The 21,498-nt window shown below is 32.1% G+C and overlaps 2 pseudogenes; one reads left to right on the forward strand and one right to left on the reverse strand.

Annotated features, from left to right (window-relative positions):
• LOC149512625 (uncharacterized) overlaps window positions 1-17,045 on the forward strand; it is a 33,993-nt pseudogene extending 16,948 nt beyond the window's left edge.
• A 78-nt stretch (window positions 17,046-17,123) lies between these two features.
• LOC149512626 (ferredoxin C 1, chloroplastic pseudogene) lies at window positions 17,124-17,860 on the reverse strand (annotated as a pseudogene).
• Between the last annotated feature and the right edge of the window lie 3,638 nt (window positions 17,861-21,498).

Consider the following 21,498-nt stretch of genomic DNA (forward strand, 5'->3'; position numbering starts at 1 on the left):
TTTCTATTTTTTTCTATTTTTTTTGTGTAAAATTGATAAATTAATATTAATGTAAAAAAAAAGGTAGGATTTGGGCCTAAACAATGAAATTGGGCCTCAGGCCCGATTGGGTCTAAATTGGGTCTCTGGGTTAAAAATTGGGTTAAAAGTTTCGGACAAATTTGATGTCTATATTATGTACTATGTACACATCAACTACACCATGATCTACCTTACACCTAATAATATCAAGAAAACTTTGTAGACACCCAATTTGGTCCAAGCCCGGATCAATTGGGCCTGATCCAAATGGGTAGACCTATTTTATTTTTTATTTTTATTTTTATATTTTATATTTTTGTTTGTATTTTATGTATTTATTATTTATTTATTTATTATTTACTCATTTATTTATTTACTATATTATTATTATTATTTATATGTTCATATATATATTTATTATTACTTAGCTATTTATATATTTTATATATATGTATTTATTATTGTTTATCTATTTATATATTATTATTTATCTATTATTATTATTTATCTATTTATATATTTTAATTTATCTATTATTTTTATTTATCTGTTAGTTTTTTTATTTATTTGAATATTTTCTTTTAATTATCTATTAAATTTTTTTATTTGATTTTTATTTTTTTTTCTTTTTTCGGCTGAGATTGGAATATTTTTAGGAAATCCTACCGTGAATGGGGATTCAATCAGAGTCCATATTAGATTCAATAATTGAATCCCAATCCAAGGAGGAGTTGGGATTGATTAGAAACTCTTCTGATCAATCCCTATAAATAGATCCACGAATCAAAGGACCAAGACACAGAAAAAGGCAGACACTGGCTGAGAGAGAGTGAATAAAGAAGAAACAGAAGCTAAAAAAGGATTTTGGTGCGTTAAAACAGCTCTAGGAATCGGTGGGAATTTTTTAAAATTTTTGGCAAATTTTTTTTCTGAAAATTTTTGAAAAATTTTCAGATTTCGGTTGAAATTTTTGGCGAGGTTTGAATTTTTTGGTAACTTTTTCCGCCAAGTTTGAATTTTCAGGCCAACTTCCCAGTTTTCGACGATAATTTTCAGAAATCAATCAGTTTTTCGATGAACTTTCGATGAAAAACCCAGATTTCAACGAAAATTTTCAGAATCCGACAAGATTCAGCCGGAGTTCTTCGTGGTTTAGAGAGAGGGGAGAGGAAAAGAAAAGAATAGAGAGAGGGGAGGATCGATCTGCTAAAAGAATAAAAGGAATAGCCTTTTATACCCGCTGAAAACGACATCGTTTTGGCGTTATTGTGCCCAGAAGATCTGCGCGTTTTGAAGTTGGACGATCTAACTCGAGCAGCAACTTGCTTTCGACCCACGTGCGACCCGCGTCTGTGAGCCATTTCCTAAGTCGAGCCGACGCCCCGAGCCGTGTCTTCGAGCCATTTTTTTCTTCCTTAAGTCGAGCCGAGCCGAGCCGCTAAGCCGAGCCGTTCCTAGGTTTTTTTTTTTTCGTTTATTTATTTATTATTATTATTATTATTACTATATTAGAATTGTTTAATATATATTTTTTATTTTTATTTATTTTTACTTTCATTTTTATTTTATTATTTTATTTTCTTTAAATAAAATTCAAAAAAATATTTTTGAGGAAAAGTTGAAAGTATCAATTTTCCTTGAAAATAAACTTTCTAAAAAATATTTTTAAGGAAAAGTTGAAAGTATCAATTTTCCTTGACAATAAGCTTTCTAAAAGAATATTTTTGAGAAAAAGTCGAAAGTATCAATTTTCCTTAAAAACAAGTTTTCGAAAGTGAACTTTTGAGGAAAAGTTGAAAGTATCAATTTTTCTCGAAATCAAAAGTTTCAAAAAAAATATTTTTAGAGAAAAGTTGAAAGTATCAATTTTCCCTGTACAAAAGCAATTATTTTTTTCTTTGTATTTTCTTGAATTTTCTTTAATGTTAAATAATTCGACGATAGAGCCTCTACAAGTGAAACAATAGTTTTCTTGCATACTCTTGAGGTGAGGGAATTTTCTCAATTATCTGCTAAAAGTATTAGAGTCAATTGAGAATAATTTTCAATAATTAATTACTTGATAAATTTTTAAGGCTTATTGGATAACACAAAATTAAGCTGGTACCATCTTTCGATGGGCGTTGTGAGGGTGCTATAACCTTCTTCCCATGTAACTGAACTCTCGAACCCTATTCTGGTTAGTAGACCTGAACTTATTCTTTTAGGGACCCTTAAACTTAAGTGTTCCTTGAAAGGATAGATTCTTTAGGTGGCCAATCGCACCTAGATAAAAAAGATTGGTGGTGACTCCTTCAAGTCAATGTCTAGCGATAGATTCTCGGATCTAGACGTTATGATAGCTTGGTGACTCCACTGGGGACCTCTGAGAGTCAAGCTAGTAAATAAATTTGTGTTATCCAAAAGCCTAATAAAATTGAACCTTTTTGTATATATATGTTATTATTCATTCATGTTTATTTACTTTATTAATTATGTCATTCATATGCATATGCATAACATGAGCTCCATACCCGAGCTCCGTCCCTCTAAGAGGGAGTAAAGTACCTATTGCTTTCGTGAGGTTTAATGCCTCCGCAATGGCTAGCGAAATATTCCTACTCAAATTGAACCTTTTCTACTTGTAGCCTGTAATAGGTGAGGATTAGGGTGCCTTACTAGTCTGTGATGGACAATGATGTAAGGAGCAATTTGGGAACCTTTAGACTTTAGCCTTGAACTACATATAAGTGAACCTTAGAAATGCCTAACCCTAAGATAGAGCCCTTTCTACCTAATGATAGGTATACCCTGAAACTAGGACACAAGAAGAATGTTTATCTAATCATTTTGATTGTCTGACTTTGTGCATCATTTTCATTATCATATGTAACATTATGCATCGGCATCACTTTCATTTCATTTATGAAACTAACTATGTTGTTTGTTTGATTTTATGCATCTGCATTATTTTCATGATCATGTTTTAACATAATTATTTGCATCCATTTCATATTAGTTTCATCCATAAAAATGTACATTTCATTCGTGCATCAACGTATCATACATAAAGCATAGCATAGCATTTCTAATCATAATTGTGGTGCTAAAAGTTCAAGGATAGCTCTACCAAGCAACCCCACTCACCAATACAATACAAGAGCTCAAGCCAGACTTATGAAACAAGAAAATTTCAATTGTCTCGAGAGAATAGAGAAAGATCAGGAGAAGTTAAAAGAGGAGTTGAATAAGATTTTAGAGGCTTTGAACAAGTTAAACAAGGGAAAGGCAATAAAGGAGAATGCTAGCCAACAAGATCATCCCCTACAAGAGGAGGATGACCCACTGTACCTTCCTGGTTTCAAGCCACATCAAGTCCAACCTGCACAAAGTCCACCATCATAGTAGTTCACCTATTTTATAGGGATATCCCAGAATGCCATGAGATTCAAATCAAGGATAGTACCAAAGTTATATAAATTCTTTCTTTACTGAAAATGTAGTAGAACCAATATCAGTCTCCAATTTAGATGATCTAAAAGAATAAAAAAAATTAAGGCCCAAAGAGAAAGAGCTTGTAGAAGCCTTAAAAGCTGAACAAAAGATAAACTTGTTAGAGGAAAGGTTACGAGTAGTGGAAGGAGTGGGTTTTTATGGTTTTACCGATGCTGATAGACTCTGTTTAGTCCCGAATATGGTTATCCCTCTGAAGTTTAAAGTATTAGAGTTTGAGAAATATGATGGTACAAGGTGTCCGAAAACTTACATTACTATGTACTATCAAAAAATGGCTGCCCATGCCAATAATGAAAAGCTCTTGATGCATGTCTTTTAAGACAACCTCACTGGTTTTGTTGCTAGATGAATATGGGAAAAAAAGCAACTAAATCATTCAAAGAATATGCCCAGAGGTGGAAGGACATGGCTACTCAGGTGCAACCTTTTTTGACTAAAAAAGAGACCACCATATTATTTGTCAGCACTTTGAAATCCCCTTATTATGAAAAGATGATAGGGAATGCCACAAAGAATTTCACTGACATAGTGATTTTAGGCGAAATCATTGAGAATGTCATTAAAAATAGCAAGCTGAAATGAGGAGAAACCAAGAAAGCACCCAAGAAGAAAGAGACTGAAGTTCAAGCTGTAGGCTTTGATAGACAGTTTAGGGGATATCAACCTTATCCACCCCAAGGTTACTCTCTCTACTATCCTACTGTGAACAATGCTTCATCTTATCCATACCAACCAGCCCCACAATCACCTAATTCATCCACATACCAGCCCATTTTTATCCCCCAAGCCCCCACATACAGTCTTAACATTCAAACTCCTGTAAAACCTCAAATTCATCCTGTTAGCCTGGCAAGTGGTTCGCGAGAGCAACGAATTACTCGTGAAAAACTTGTATTTGACCTAATCCCAATTACTTATATAGAATTATATTGAGAGCTTTACAACAGTCATTTAATTGCTCCTAGTAAGTTAGAACCCCTCAAGCCACCTTACCCTAAGTGGTACGATCCCACAGCCCATTGTGACTATCACTATGGGATTGCTGGTCACTCTATCGAAAATTGCACTGTCCTGAACACAAAGTGCAACGATTAATCAAGGATGAAATGATTAGCTTTGATACAGCAGGGGTGACTGCACCAAATGTTAGTGGCAATCCTTTGCTAATCATAATGTGAATGCTCTAAGTGAAGAACAGGAGCGCCATTTGAGGAAAGAAATGGCAGAGATTAAGACACCTTTTAGTCAGCTGTTTGATATCTTGTGAAAGCTGACATGATACAACTAGTGAGTCCACACAATTATCATGGAGTATTTATAGTCGATACTAGTTGTAAATATCATAGTGGAGTAATAGGCCACTCTATCGAAACTTGTGAATAGTTTCACTAAGAGGTACAAAAACTCTTGAATTTATACCAGATGAAGGTTTATGAAAGAAAAAAAGACTTAAGAAGTATGGAGGTGTCCATGACTGATAAGCCTGCAAAGCTGTTTCCAAAGCCAGTGACAATTTATTATGGGAACAAGCCAAAGTCAATCATAAACAAACTCATTCCCAGGTCAGCAACTTTTAAAGTTTCGACTCTTTTCCTGTACAAGGATGATAAAGTTATACCTTGAAGATATGGCTGTGATACAATAGTTCAAGGGCAAGAAGAGGATTTCTCTAAAACTAACACTTTCAATATAACTGGTGTAGGAGGTATTACCCAAAGTGAAAGGTGCAACACTCTAAAAATGTTGGAAAAGGCAAGAAGAGAGAAAGCCAAGGAAAGAGAAGGACAAAATAACCCTGAAGTAGAACCTGAAGAAGATCGCCCAAAGTCAATATCAAAAAAAGAAGTTTGTGAATTCTTGAAACTGGTAAAACATAGTGAGTATTCAATTATTGAACAGTTAAACAAAATGCCAGCTCGAATCTCATTACTATCACTGCTGCTAAACTCAGAGCCACGCCTAAAAATCCTGCTGAAAGTGTTAAATCAGGCATACGTGGCACATAATGTATCTATTGAATATGTGAACCACCTGGTTGGAAATCTAGTCATGCTAAATCATATTTCGTTCAGCGATAATGAGATTCCCTTGAAGGAAAAGAGAAATGCTAAGGCTTTGCATATCACGATCAAGTGTAAGAGCCATATCATAACCAAGGTTCTTATTGATAATGGCTCTGCTATCAATGTCATGCCTATGTCAACTTTAGTGAGGCTACCCATTGACTACTCTCATATGAAAGACAGTAAGATGATCGTGAGGGCTTTTGATGGGACCAGAAGAGAAGTCTTGGGGGATATCGAGATACCCTTACAAATTGGGCCATGCACTTTTAATGTGAAGTTTCAAGTGATGGATATCTCTCCATCCTACAACTGTCTATTGAGAAGGTCATGGATTCACATGACAGGAGCTGTGCCTTCTACCATGCATCAAAAGATCAAGTTTAATGTAGAAGGTCAACTAGTAGTATTAGTTGAGGAGGAAGACATGCTAGTGACCCAACCATTGAATACTCCATATGTAAATGTTGTCGAAGAAACATTAGAATACTCCTATCGATCTTTTGAACTAGTTAATTCTGTAGGTGAAAGACTTAAAAATCAATTTTTTTCAAGGATAGTGATGAGCCAAGTCATCAATAAGGGTTGGTATCTAGGACTAGGGTTAGGCAAAAACTTACAGGGAAGAAAAGAACCCCCGACGGTGATAGACAATAGCGAAAGGTTAGGCCTAGGATATGAGGTAGCAGAATGGGAGATCAAGAAAAGGTCAGTAGGAAAAATAGCAAGACTAATGGTTATCCCACACCTATACAAGGCTTTCAGACCTAGAGGATTCATGTACCTAGATACAAGAAAAAGCATGGAAAAGGCTTTTGCCCAATTAACCATTAATGCTATTGAAGATGAAGTGGGGCTTAATCAAGAGGGGTGGGTCCGCCTTTGTCCGCTAGATTATGAGCTATGCAATTAGAGTGTCATTAAAGTGCCTGTGACTTTTGAAACTAATACAATGTAATTGTAACATCCCAATAGCTATTGCCCAAGACATTAGGGTGATCTTTCTTGTTTGGGCCATTTAGCTTTTACTATTTTTAATAAAAATTAGAAAGGATGCATTTTCATTCATTTTTTCTTAGGTCTTCATTATTTCTATCTTTTCAAACACATCTTGCCAACATATCCCATTTCATTCAATTTTAGGTCCTTAAATGAACATAAAGATAATTATGATAACAATTAAGAGGTTAGTTTTGAGAATTCAATTAACACTGATGAACTTGACAATGAAGAGAATTCTGAAGAATATGTTATGCCTCTGGACCTAATGAGATTGATTGAACAAGAAAATAAGCCAATTGAGCCTTATCAGGAGATAGTTAACTTAGTGAATCTAGGAGATGAAGAGAATAAGAAAGATGTCAGAATTGGCACTTCACTTTCATCAAAAGATAGACAACGTTTGATAGACTTACTTCAAGAATTTATAGATGTGTTCGTTTGGTCTTACCAGGATATGTCAAGACTGAGCATGGAGATAGTAGAGCATAGATTACCCCTAAAGCTAGAATGTAAGCCTATCCAACCAAAACTGAGATGAATGAAGCCTGAAATGCTACTAAAGATCAAAGAAGAGGTGAGAAAATAGTTTGATGCAAGTTTTCTATAAGTGGCTAAGTATCCAGAATGGGTAGCCAATATAGTACACTTTCCTAAGAAAGATGAAAAGGTACGAATGTGTGTAGACTATCGTGATTTGAATAAAGCTAGTCCAAAGGATAACTTTCCTTTGCCTCATATTGACACACTGGTAGATAACACAGCTAGGCATTCAATTTTCTCCTTTATGGATGGTTTCTCAGGGTATAATCAGATAAAAATGGCTGCAGATGATATGGAAAAGACCATTTTCGTGATCATGTGGGGAACCTTTTGTTACAAAGTCATGCCTTTTAGGTTAAAGAATGTTGAGGCAACATATTAGAAGGCCATGGTAACACTCTTTCATGACATGATACACAAAGAGATCGAGGTGTATATAGACGATATGATTATAAAATCTTGTGAGGATGAAGATCATGTTACCAGCCTCAAAAAGTTATTTACGAGATTGAAAAGGTTCCAACTCAAGTTAAACCCGGTCAAGTGCACCTTTGGGGTAAAGTCAAAAAAGTTACTAGGCTTTGTGATCAGTGAAAGAGGAATTGAAGTCAATCCAGATAAGATACAGGCCATTCAAAATTTGTCACCTCCGAGTACACCAAAGGAAGTTCGAGATTTTTTGAGAAGATTGAACTACATTTCTCGGTTTATCTCTCTGCTTACCCATAAATGTGATCCTATATTTAAGCTTCTCCATAAGAATAATCTTGGAAAATGGAATGAGGAATGTCAAGTGGCTTTTGATAAAATTAAGCAATACTTGTCAAACCCTCAAGTGTTGGTACCACCTGTTCCAGGAAAACCTTTAATTCTATACTTAACAGTATGTGAAAATTCAATGAGATGTGTGCTGGGACAGCAAGACGAGTCTAGCCGAAAGGAGAAAGCTATTTACTATCTGAGTAAAAAGTTCACAGAATATGAATTAAAGTATTCTTCATTGGAGAAAATGTGTTGTGCATTAGTGTGAACTGCTAAAAGACTCAGACAGTATATGCTCTATCATACCACATGGCTTATAGTAAGGTTGGATCCAATTAAATATATCTTCGAGAAACCTTCCTTGTCTAGAAAAATTGCTAGATGGCAAGTTATGATCTCGGAATATGATATTATATATGTGAGCCAAAAGGTAATAAAAGAAGGTGCTATAGTAGAGTTCTTTGCAGATCGTGCTACTAAAGAATATGAACTAATGAGGTTGGAATTCCCTGATGAAGATCTAATGACTATTTTTCAATTGGAGAAAGAGGAGCATGAAGAAAAATATTGGAAAATGTATTTTAATGAAGCTACCAATGTCTTGAGACATGGAATTGAGGTAATTCTGATATCTCAAAAGGAACAATACTACCCTGTAACAGCAAGGTTAAATTTTAATTGCACAAATAATATCGCTGAATATGGGGCATGTGTCATGGGCTTACAAGCTGTTATAGATAGAAGAGTGAAAGCATTAAAAGTGTTTGGAGACTCAGTTCTAGTTATATATCAGTTGAAAAGGGAATGGGAGACGAGAGATTCAAAACTCGTTCTATATCATAAGTATATTTTAGAGTTAATAAAATAATTTGAAGATATCCAGTTTGAGCATTTACCTCAAGAAAAAAATTTGATTGCTGATGCATTGGCTACTCTGGTTGCAATGATCGAATTAATGACAATACTGACATTCAGCCCATCAGGCTAGATGTTAAGGATATGCTAGCTTATTGCTCCAATGTAGAAGAGGAGAAAGATAGGAAGCCCTGGTATTATGATATCCTACAGTATATTAAGGATCAGCAATACCCAGTTCAAGCAACAAAAAATGATAAAAGGGCCATCTGAAGATTGGTTATAAGCTTTTTTCTGAACGGGGATGTTTTGTACAAAAAAAGTCGGGATCAAGTATTACTAAGGTGCGTAAGTAAGGTTGAAGCGAAGAAAATCATTGAAGAGGTGCATGATGAAATATGTAGGGCACATGCCAGTAGACATATGATGGCGAGACAGATCATGAGAGTAAGATACTACTGGTTGACAATAGAGAGTGATTGCATTGACTATGCTCGTAAGTGCCATAAATGCCAAACATATGCTGATAAGATCCATGCTCCGTCATCTACTTTACATGTTATTGCACCACCTTGGCCATTTTCAATGTGAGACATGGATGTCATTGGTCCTATCACCCCAAAGGCTTCTAATGGGCATAGATTTATTTTTGTGATTATAGATTACTTCACAAAATAGGTAGAGGCAGCATCATATGCAAGTGTAACACGATCTGTGGTTTGTAAGTTCATAAAGAGAGAGATTATCTGCAGATATAAACTTTCAGAAAGAATTATTTCAGACAATGCCAAAAATTTAAATAGTAAGATGATGCAAGAAATATATGCTCAATACAAGATCAAGCATCATAACTCGGTACCATACCGTCCGAAAATGAATGGGGCAGTTGAGGCTGCTAACAAGAACATAAAAAGAATTCTTGAGAAGATGACGAAAACTTATAAAGATTGGCATGAGAAGTTGCCATTTACGCTGCATGCATATTGAACATTAGTGCGTACCTCTCCTGGGGCAACCCTATTTTCTTTGGTTTATGAGATGGAAGCTGTACTACCAGTGGAAGTGGAGATCCCATCCTTGAGGGTTCTAAAAGAAATTGAGTTGGAAGAAGCTGAATGGATTTGAGAACTCTATGAATAGTTAAATTTCATAGAAAAAAAGAGATTGACTGCACTGTGCCATGGTCAGCTATATCAAAGAAGAATGATGAAGGCTCATGATAAAAAGATTCAACCCTATTGCTTTCGAAAAGGAGAGTTGATCTTGAAGAGAATCCTTCCAATCCAGCACGATAATAGAGAAAAATGGACTCCGATTTGGGAAGGGTCGTATGTGATGAAACAGGTTTTCTCGGGTGGAGCGCTAACACTGACTGAGATGGATGGAAATGATTTACCCCATCCTATAAATTCTGATGTTATGAAGAAATATTATGCTTAAAAAAATAAAATAAAATGAAAAAGTGAATGAAAAAAGAGGACTCAAGGTGGAAACCCTAAAAGGGCAGTTTGAGTCACAGTGGGTTTGTCTAAGTTGAAAACCTGAAAAGGTAGCTTAGATAAAGAGAATACAGTATCAAATTTGAAAATCCATTGGCATGGAGACTAGCAAATTCGAAGGAGCTCCAAGTTGTTAAATACATCGGATGGTTGGGTTTTTAGAAAACCTTGAGATGTGTTATCATGATTATCCGATTGTTCATTTTTGGGCTTTGTGCCCCATACTTATCCTTATAATTCTCTTTTGGCCAAAATTAGCCAACATTTTGTTAATAAAAGACATTTTATTTCACTCTTTGTGTCCCTATTTTGTTGACGGTTTCTCAACCATTTTTATTCTTTTCTTAATACCCTACAATGAAAGAAATGTGCAAATGCATTCTTACTTTTTGAGTTTGAAATAATGATTAATGAATGAATAATGGCATGAAAGATTTTTACATTACATTGAATAAGTCAAGCGTGATAAAGGTAGAATCGAGATGTTCAGTTCCTGATAAGGATATTGAATTTGGAAAGAGATTTCTTACAGGAAGAATGTGAGTGGAAGAGATGATTGAGAGCTACATTGGCTCGATCTTAGAAGAGCAGCGTAATTGGGTCTTTGAAGAATCAAGGGTTCGGGGCCCAAAGAAACTTGAGTACCATAATTGAACAGGAATCAAGTAACCAACATTCGCATAGCATGCATTGAATTTCACATGCATTGCATAGCATATACTACATTTAAGAAAATATAGTGCATAAATTCAAGAAGCAAGGGTATTCCAAAATCTCACATAGAGAAGATAGATGGGAAAACATTTTCAAATTTGAGAAAAAGCTTGTCAGATAAGTTTCTAATCCTTGAAATAGGGTGTCTCTCGGTATCAGGGTTGATTTGTAAGACCTTTGGGCATAATCTCTTGAAATTCCTTCAAATACGATTTTCAACTCCTTTGGACAAGATTGTCAAGGAGCAATTTATTTTCCAAAGTTGTGATGCCTCTGATTAGAGGAGCAATCTATTCTTCCAAAGTTGTGATGCCTTTGTTTAGAGGAGCAATTTATTTTTCAAAGTTGTGATGCCTCTGTTTAGAGGAGCAATTTATTTTTCAAAGTTGTCGAGCCTCTGATTAGAGGAGCTATTTACTTTTCAAAAGTCATTGAGCCTCTGATTAGAGGAGCCATTTACTTTCCAAAAGTTGTTGAGTCTCTGATTAGAGGAGCTTTAGTTATTTTCAAAGTCGTTGAGCCTCTTATTAGAGGAGCTTTATTTATTTTCAAAGTTATTGAGCCTCTGATTAGAGGAGCTTTGTTTATGTTTTTCAAAGTCGTCAAGCCTCTGATTAGAGAAGTTTTGATCAAATCTTTAATACAAAAAAAATGAAAAAAGAGGTCGAGTTGAGTCTTGAATGGGTGTTTACGTCTTTGCGTAATTTTTGTTTTATAAAAAATGTGCAAAGAAGGGTAGCTGTAGACACCCAATTTGGTCCAGGCCCGGATCAATTGGGCCTGGTCCAAATGGGTAGGCCCATTTTATTTTTATTTATATTTTATATTTATATATTTATATTTATATATTTTTTCTTTTTCTTTGTATTTTATGTATTTATTATTTATTTATTTATTATTACTATTTATTAATATTTATTTATTTATTATTTATTATTTATATATTTATTTTATTATTATTATTATTTATATGTTCATATATATATTTATTATTACTTAGCTATTTATATATTATTATATATGTATTTATTATTATTTATCTATTTATATATTATTATTTATCTATTATTATTATTATTTATCTATTTATCTATTATAATTTATCTATTATTTTTATTTATCTGTTAGTATTTTTATTTATCTGATTATTTTCTTTTAATTATCTATTAAAATTTTTTATTTGATTTTTATTTTCTTTTTCTTTTTTCGGCTGAGATTGGAATATTTTTGGAGAATCCTACTGTGAATGAAGATTCAATCAGAGTTCATATTGGATTCAATGAATGAATCCCAATCCAAAGAGGATTTGGGATTGATCAGAAACTCTTCTGATCAATCCTTATAAATAGATCCACGAATCAAAGGACCAACACACAGAAAAAGGCAGACACTGGCTGAGAGAGAGTGAACAAAGAAGAAACAGAAGCTAAAAAAGGGTTTTGGTACGTTAGAACAGCTCTAGAAATCAATGGAAATTTTTTAAAATTTTTGACAAATTTTTTTTTGGAAATTTCTAGAATATTTCCAGATTTCGGTTGAATTTTTTGGTGAGGTTTGAATTTTTCAACAACTTTTTCGGCCAAGTTTGAATTTTTTGGCCAATTTCCCAGTTTCTGACGATAATTTCTAGAAACCAATCAGTTTTTCGATAAACTTCTGACGAAAAACCCAGATTTCGATGAAAATTTTCAGAATCCGATGAGATTCAATCGTAGTTCTTCGTGGTTTAGAGAGAGGGGAGAGGAAAAGAAAGAAAGAGAGAGAGAGGGGAGGATTGGTTTGCTGAAAAAACAAAAGGGATAGCCTTTTATACCCTCTGAAAACGACGTCGTTTTGGCTTTACTGTGCCCAAAGGATCCGCACGTTTTGAAGTCGAGCGACCTGACTCGAGCATCAACCCACTTTCGACTCGCATGCGACCTGCGTCTCCGAGCCATTTTTCGAGCCAAACCGATGCCTCGAGTCGCGTCTCCTAACCATTTTTTTCTTCCTCAAGTCGAGCCGAGCCGCTGAGCCAAGCCGTTCCCATGTTTTATTTATTTATTTATTGTTATTATTATTAGATTAGAATTGTTTAATTTTTTTTGTTTTAATTTTTATTTTATTTTCTTTAAATAAAATTCAAAAAAATATTTTTTAGGAAAAGTTGAAAGTATCAATTTTCCTTGAAAATAAGTTTTTCAAAAAATAATTTTGAGGAAAAGTTGAAAGTTAATAAGCTTTCCAAAAGAATATTTTTGGGGAAAAGGCGAAAATATCAATTTTTCTTAAAAATAAGTTTTCAAAAATGGATTTTTGAGGAAAAGTTGAAAGTATCAATTTTCCTTATACAAAAGCAATTATTTTTTTCCTTTTTATTTTCTTGAATTTTCTTTAATGTTAAATAATCTGACGATAGAGCCTCAGCAAGTGAAACAATAGTTTTCTTGCATACTCTTGAGGTGATGAAATTTTCTCAAATTTCTGCTAAAAGTATTAGAGTCAATTGAGAATAATTTCCAATAATTAATTACTTAGTAAATTTTTAAAGCTTATTGGATAACACAAAATTAAGCTGGTACCATTTTTCGATGGGCGTTGTGAGGGTGCTATAACCTTTCTCACACGTAAACGAACTCTCGAACCTGGTTCTGGTTAGTAGACCTGAACTTATTCTTTTAGGGACCCTTAAACTTAGGTGTTCGCTAAAAGGATAGATTTTTTAGGTGGCTAATCGCACTTAGATAAAAAAGATTGGTGGCGACTTCTTCAAGTCAATGTCTAGCGATAGATCCCCGGATCTAGAGTTATGACAAGCTTTTATCATCATTTAGTACAATCAACCTATTCGCTAGTGTTTTTCTAGGTTTCAAATACAATATCTAGCTAATATTCATATAGCTAATCTCATTACAAATGTCTAATAACTCAAAGCAAGATATCTTATCAGGATCAATTGTCAAGTCCTCAATTATCTCATTTATATACATAAGATTAAGACCATCACCAATAAATGCCCTAGCATAGTGAAATCGTAGAATATAATAATCAAAACTCATATTGCAAAAGCAAGAAAATTTAATTGTGTCAATATATAATTTATTTACCATATAATATAACACTCATCCATCATAAACATATTCAAATGACTATTTAATGTTCAAATGAAAAATTAACACAAATTCAAGAAATGAAGAACAATAGAACCATAAAATGCCTAACTATGAAGAACAACAGAATCACAAAATGCCTAAATATTATTTATCTCACACAAATTTAAGAACAAAACAATGAGAACTAACCTTTAAAATTTCTTTTTTCTAGAGTCTAATACGATTGCAAATAACTCTTCAAATTTGAATAACGAAAACTCTTTGACAAAACTCCAAAATCAATGATTGAAACAGAATCAATGATTGAAACAGAAACAGATTTATGAGGCTAAATGTCTAATTTGGGATTAAACGTTTGAGTGATTGCTCGATTTAGAACTAAACGTTTTAATTTGTATAAATAAAGATCAATAATTATTGACTTATAATAATATAGAATTTTTTTCAATAAAAAATAAGATGTGAAAGACACACATGGTTAAAGAATGTGAGAACTTTAATATGATGATGATGTGGCTTTTTTTTTTATTTAAATGCAATTAACATTTTTAAGCCTCTTCATTTGATCAAGCCTTTTCATTTGAACTAAAATTTTTGGCCTCTTTTTGTTATTTGCACTAAAAATTTTGGATACCTTTAAAAATCTGATAATACTCAAGCTCAAACTCAAGCTCACATCTACAACTTTCAATCTTAGAATTCAACACACTTTTCATAGAATCCCGCTTGTCTTTCAAATAGTAAAAAATCAATTAAGCATCAATTGGTGAAAATCTAAACCTAGAAAACATTGAAGACACTTTTATAAGCATTAAGGTTTCCCTTGAAACTTCTGCTATAACCAAAGAAAAAAAATTTTCCAATCAATTTAAAAGCTTAGAGCTCCAGATTCAAAGCTCCACAAAAAATGAGCTACAAAGGAAGCAGTCAGCACTGCGCGATCTTTGAGTAGATGGTGTTGGAAAAGCAAATGCCTTGGACGTGTTGTTTAGGTTGCTCATCTTTGCACTGCAAAATCAAAAAAACTAATTGCTAAAGCTTAAAGATCCAAAGAACTAATTGCTTAAACCAAAAACCCATCTTTCTTTGCACTATAAAATCAAAAGACCCACCTCTCTTTGTACTGCAAAATCAAGAAACTCATAAACAAAATGAATATGAGATGAATTAGTGGAGTTTGAAGACCCAAAAAACTAATTGCAAGACCTAAAAAAATGGTCACCGCAATGTGTTTCGATCATCACTAAGAAAATCGTTATAATTAAAAAAAGCCAAAAAATCCAAACTAAAAAACTCAAACCTAGAGCAAATCCGCTTTGAATCGTCATTTGCATCTTTCTCTTTCTCTAGGATCCCATTTTTCTTTCATTATTTCAAACCTCTGAAAACACTGCCTTTTTTGTTGTTGCAGACAAGGAGTAGGATTAGAGGCATCGAAGGCTTTCCCTTTTTCATTTTATTTGAACATGAAGGATTTTTTTATGGGTAGTTTTGAGAATGAAATTAGAGAAAACCCAAAGAAAATGGGGAGGAGCCTTCCAGTTAGGAAACCACACTCTTCCATAGCAAAATTTGCTCACTTGGTCTGAGACTCTTCACATTGATTTCGTTGCCTCCGCAGCTCGCTCCACTCGGCCTCACCAAGTACTTCTTTTTTTTTTTTTTTTTTTTGTGCTAGTGCATTTGTGTTTTGATTGATTTTTTTTTTTATTATTATTAAGGGTAGTTATTGGATGGGATCAGAAAGTGGTCTTTGGAGGTCAAGTGATAGATGAAGAATTTGAAAGCTTAAACACACAGTGAGATCAATAGAGCCCTTTCACCTGTCATTACATGTGCGCAATTTAATTCCACGCCATATTTATTTGTAATGGCTGTTAAACTTAACAGTGCATATCATGTAAATCTCAAATTTCGTTGAAAAAAATCTTATATTATTACAAATCGTTTTATTTTTATTTGTATAACTTAAAATTTTAATATTTATTTGTATAAATTAAAATGTTTAGTTTTGAATTGAACAACCACTAAAATATTTAATCCCAAATTGAGTATTTAACCAATTTAACGTTAACAATGAATCTTAAAACCAAATCTTTTGTCATTCATTTGATATATATTTGATAAATATATTTAATTTTTTGATTGAATATTAAAAAATAATAGCCAAATCAGCATTAAAGTATCAAATCAATTGAATTTTAATCTTTTTACATGTTAGTATAACATGTACCTTTCACAACCAAGTTTTTGTTGAAAAAAATCTTAAGTTGTTACAAGTCAATAACGCTTAATCTTTATTTGTATAAATTAAAATATTTTATCTTGATTTGAGCAACCATCTAAATGTTTAATCTAAAATTGAGTATTTAGCCTTATAAAATTTATTGTGGTTCCAAAGAGTTTTAGGAGTATAGTTATTACTTTAACGGGAAGAAAGTTTCCAAGAGTAAGGATGATGGCAAAGAAAGCGAAAAGGAGTCTTTAAAGAAGAAGAAGGTGATCCTAAAGAAAGCAAGTGGATTAAGAAGTCAAATGTTAAATTGCTTGAAGTTATTGAAAATAGAAGTGTTACTAATATTCTTGACAAAGTGGAGGTTTGTTCTGTTGAGAAAAAGTCTGCCACTTTTAATCAACTTACGGGTCCTTACCATAAACCGTTTTGCCTGGACATTTATATATCAAAAGCATCTGTTCGTGCCTGTATCATTCACCGGGCGACTAGCAAGGTTGTTGCTATAGTTCATTTCATTTCTACGGATATGAAATTTGACTTAGGTTCCACTAGAAATGCATCTATTTGTGCTACTGTGGGAACAATTTTAGCTTGGAAAGCTTTGGATGACGATATCCATGATGTGATTTACACACCAAGGAAAGGGAACAGACTAGAGGGGAAGCTTCAGATAGCTCTTCAATCAATAATTGGTAATGGCGTAAATGTGAAGGTTAAGCTTAAACAAAGAAGACCCAAGAAAGCAGCGCAGGCATCTACAAGTTAAATACATTTATTTGGCTATCTTGGTTCTCTTAATCAAAGTCCACATGATTATATCATAGTGGTAATTTTTGATTAAGATATAAATGTCGATATAAAATTTTATTAAGGTAAAATTTTATTCGTTCTCATAAATTTGCAACCGAATTTCAATTCTGAAGACATCCAATAAGGTAAGCCAACTCATTCATGAACAAAGACAGTATCCAACGTATACAAAACTTTTAGAAACTGAAAATCAAGCACAGCCAACAATTCAGTCATTAGCTGTTGCTAACTGCAGTGACAGCAGCTCTTCCTCAGGGATTGTCTTAATATGGCAATCTGATCTTCGATAAGATACACATAGCAGAGCATATAAAACGGTCCACAACATCATCACTGAGCATACCCTCACTCTGATCTACCGTGCCGTTTAAGAGCTTAGCAGGGCAAGTCATGCACACGCCAAGCTTACAGTCATGTGGCACAGACAAGCCAGAGTCCAATGCCTTGGATAGAATGGTCTCATCAGTCTCCAAATCCAGCTCTGTGGACTGACCATCATGCTCTATCACCACGTTGTAAGACCTTACAACGAATTTTGAGAATCTCAGAGGACCATGGCCGGCTCTGGGGTAGAGGTGGCAGTGGGGGGTAAAAACTCTTGCGGGGTGTCTTGGTTTGGTGAGAATGAAGGAAGGAGATGGAGTGAAATGAAGGGTTGCCATTGTTTTTTTCTGGCAAGGACAATGAGGAAAAGCCTTTTTTGAGCGTTAGGGAGGGGTGAGGTGCTAGAAAAGATAAGGTTTTTCCAAATTTTTTTCTTCCTCCCAGAGACCTGGTCGGATGCTTTGACAAATGTAAAGTACTCCTAACAGTTTGACCTTTTTTATTATACATTATAATCTAAAATATAATATAATGAGATGACATAAATATGATAAAAAACATAAAAATAATATAATTTAAAATTTTAGTATTAATTATATATAAATTTAATGAAATCAAAAAATACAATTTATTTTTTTTCGTATTGATATAAATTATGACACGTAATTTTCGTGTAAAATATGACATGAATATATAAATTTTCATATTTTTAACTACACAAATATACAAATAATCATATCTATCTTTTATAAGCTCATACTTTTTGTTTTCTTTTTAACTAAATTATAATCACTTGCTTCGTTAAGGATTTTTTTTAAAAAATATTAATTTTTTTTATTTTAAACATATTTTCATTTTTAAAATTTTTATCAACCCTTTTCTCTTTTATTTTTTTTTTACATTCTTTTTCACTATTTTTTTTAAATCTTTCTTCTCTTGCTTTTCTTTCTTTTACATAATTTCCCTTTTTATTTTTTTTAAATTCTTATCTTTTTTCTTTTCTTTTTAAATAAAGGAAAAAAGCCAACAAACATTTGAATAAAAATAACAAATAAAAAAATAAAAAATATTATAAAAGTAATAAAATTAATATATAGTATTTTTTATATTGTAATTTCTTGTTGTATTTTTGTTAATCATTTGATCAAGTTTATGATATTTAATTTATTATAGTTTATAAACCTTTTTTGTAAAAATATTTAATACAAAATAAAAATAATTTATTTTTTTCTATGTAATTTGTATTTATACTTATTACATTATATTTTTTAATTTTTATTTTATTATAAAACTTTAATATGTTGTTAACTATTATGCAATTAATTTAATATGTAATTTAATAGGGGAATTATAGTAATTTTCATAAAATAACACATGTCAAATTTCTATAAAGCAATGGCAAGAATATTTTAGTAATTTAATATGTAGTTAATTTTATAATATGTTAAAATTTAATGGGTACTTCTAAATACATCCTAAAAAGCTCTTTTTACACCCTAATTTATTTAAGTTTCGAATATTGTGTAGAAAGAAAGTGGGTGTAAAAGAAAATATTAGGGTGTAAATAGAAATCTTCAAATTTAATTTGTAATTTAATAGAGATATTATAGTAAAATTTTAAAAAAATACCATCTGATAATTTTTTTGTAAACCAATCATAAGAGTATTTTAATAATTTAATATATGGTTAATTTTATATTATATTAAAATTTAATGCATAATTTAATATGAGTATTATAGTAATTTTCAAACAGAATGACATCCTATGTCAACTTCTTATGAAATAACCACAAAGATATTTTTGTAATTATAATAAGAAGGACATTATAGTAATTTTGATTAATTATGATAATAGGGATATTTTTCTTAATTATGGTCAGAGGGGTATTATAGTAATTTTGGTTAATTATAATAGATAATATTTTCATTATTATGTTAAAAGGACATTACAATAATTTTGACCAATTATTGGATGAGGGATATTATAGTCAATTTGTCTACATGTCAATTTCTTATCAAATAGTGACAAGGATATTCAGGTAATTTCTAAGAAGATTTCTTTCTTATATTGTATAGATTATCTTAAATTGCAATTATAAATGGGTTAGACTCATACTTATTTCCTTTTTATTTTTTAATATGTACGTTATTATCATGTGTAAGCTTGTCAATGAATTGCCAAAGTTATATTTAAAAAAAAAATTTAAATGCAATGATAAGTTAAAGTCGTAGATTCATTTTGTACTGAAAATTGAAGGTATAATTTTTTTTTTATACCAATGAGTGAAAAAAAACCACTTATAATCATGAAACCTTACATCTTGTTGCAACATGCGGGTTCAAGAATTCGATTGTCGGATGTGAGGAATGAAAAATAAAACAGGACTAAAAATGCATTTTCAATAAAAACAAAAGAAACAAGAAATTACCACCAATCTTTTTTAAAGTGTAATTGACCATCTGAAAATTTTGTCATTTTAATAAAGCATTTAAAAAGGTTTAAAGTTTCATAAAAAAAACATTTTATGGTTTGTGAAAATAATGTTGGCTCTAAGAGTCGGTTTTGAGTAGAGAAATATTAGTACCCCTATAGCATTCATCGAAAACGATATGAATTAATTACATGTTATCCTTAAATTTTAGTAAAAATGATCCCACTTCAGTGGTTAGAGGTTAATTCCTTTCTTTCATTTGTTTATTTGGAAAGCTGATTTTTTTTTTTTTTTAGTGAGCAAGTCATTTAAAAATTGCTTGAAAGCAAACATTTTATTCTTGGATCAATATGAAAATGTTTTAAGTATTGAGACACCACTTTTTCTCTCCTATATTTAAGTAGAGCTTCAAAACCACATATAATTTAAGAGTTTTCAAATTGTCCCATGGAAACCAAGATAACAGCTTGCATAAATGATAACCATTGAGAGTCCCCTTATATTTAAGCTGGATCTCAAATACTATATTTACTTAAGATATTATCTTATTATTAAAACCATTCTTTTTTGAAAACTCATTTAGAAAATATATGCATGATATGCATAAACATAATGATAATATGATGAATGCATGATACTAAACATGAATGATAATGTATGATTGCATAACAATATGAGAATGCATGTAACTTCAAAGTAAAATGAAATGCAAAAACGTGAATGGGGGCAAAGGTTAGTTTTAGGTTGTTTAGGAATTGGTTCAAGTTTAGGTTAGCATTCAGTTTGGGTTAGTTTAGGGTCTAAGCTAGGGTTAGGGTTAGGGTTTAGGTGTAGAGTTAGGTTTAGGGTTTGGGGTTTAAGGTTTGATTTAAGGTTTGGAGTTTAGGGTTTAGTTTTTTACATGGTGATTTGGGGTCTTGCATAGTGGTTAGGGGTTTCATAGGAATGCATATGATAAAAATAACAAGAATGCCATTAATAAAATTACAAACTTTGACGCATAAAAAGTGCATGACCATGGGAAAAAAATTTATTACAAATTCAGGCATATTTAAAAATATATTACAAATTAAACATGTATGCAACAATATGATAAAAATGGATGAAAGACCAAGGGTTTTAAAAATTGAAAGACATGTTCCACCATTTTTTTTTTTGTTTTTAAATTCATGCAAACAAACTAAAATCACCAAAAATCTACTGATCTAACATTTTTATTCTTTGAAAATTTGATGAAACATATAGAAAACTTGAAGAACAAAGCAAGAACACAAGCATACAAAGATGAATCAACCAACATTTGGCCATGAAAGAAGCTAGAAGGCTTAAGCCAAGCATGGGAATGGGTTGGTTGAATGCCTCTATAGCAAAACCACAAGCATTAATCATTTTACTTAATTAAATCATGCATCAAAACAATATAATACTATAAAATAAAGGTATTTTCATCATGAAAGAAATTTATCAAACAAGTATGTAGTAAACCAACTAGTAAGGAAACCATGAAAACATACTTATTTAGCTAAACACTACACACAAACCACTAAACTAAGTAACATACATGCATTAAAGATATGAAATAACACAAACCATTCATAATCATCATTAGAAGAAAGAAAAACAACTAAGAAGGACTAATAGGAGGTTTGGCCT

The sequence above is a fragment of the Durio zibethinus genome, chromosome 22 (genome assembly GCF_047325235.1).
Source record: "Durio zibethinus cultivar Kanyao isolate XHJ-2024 chromosome 22, ASM4732523v1, whole genome shotgun sequence".
Classification (NCBI taxonomy): domain Eukaryota; kingdom Viridiplantae; phylum Streptophyta; class Magnoliopsida; order Malvales; family Malvaceae; genus Durio; species Durio zibethinus.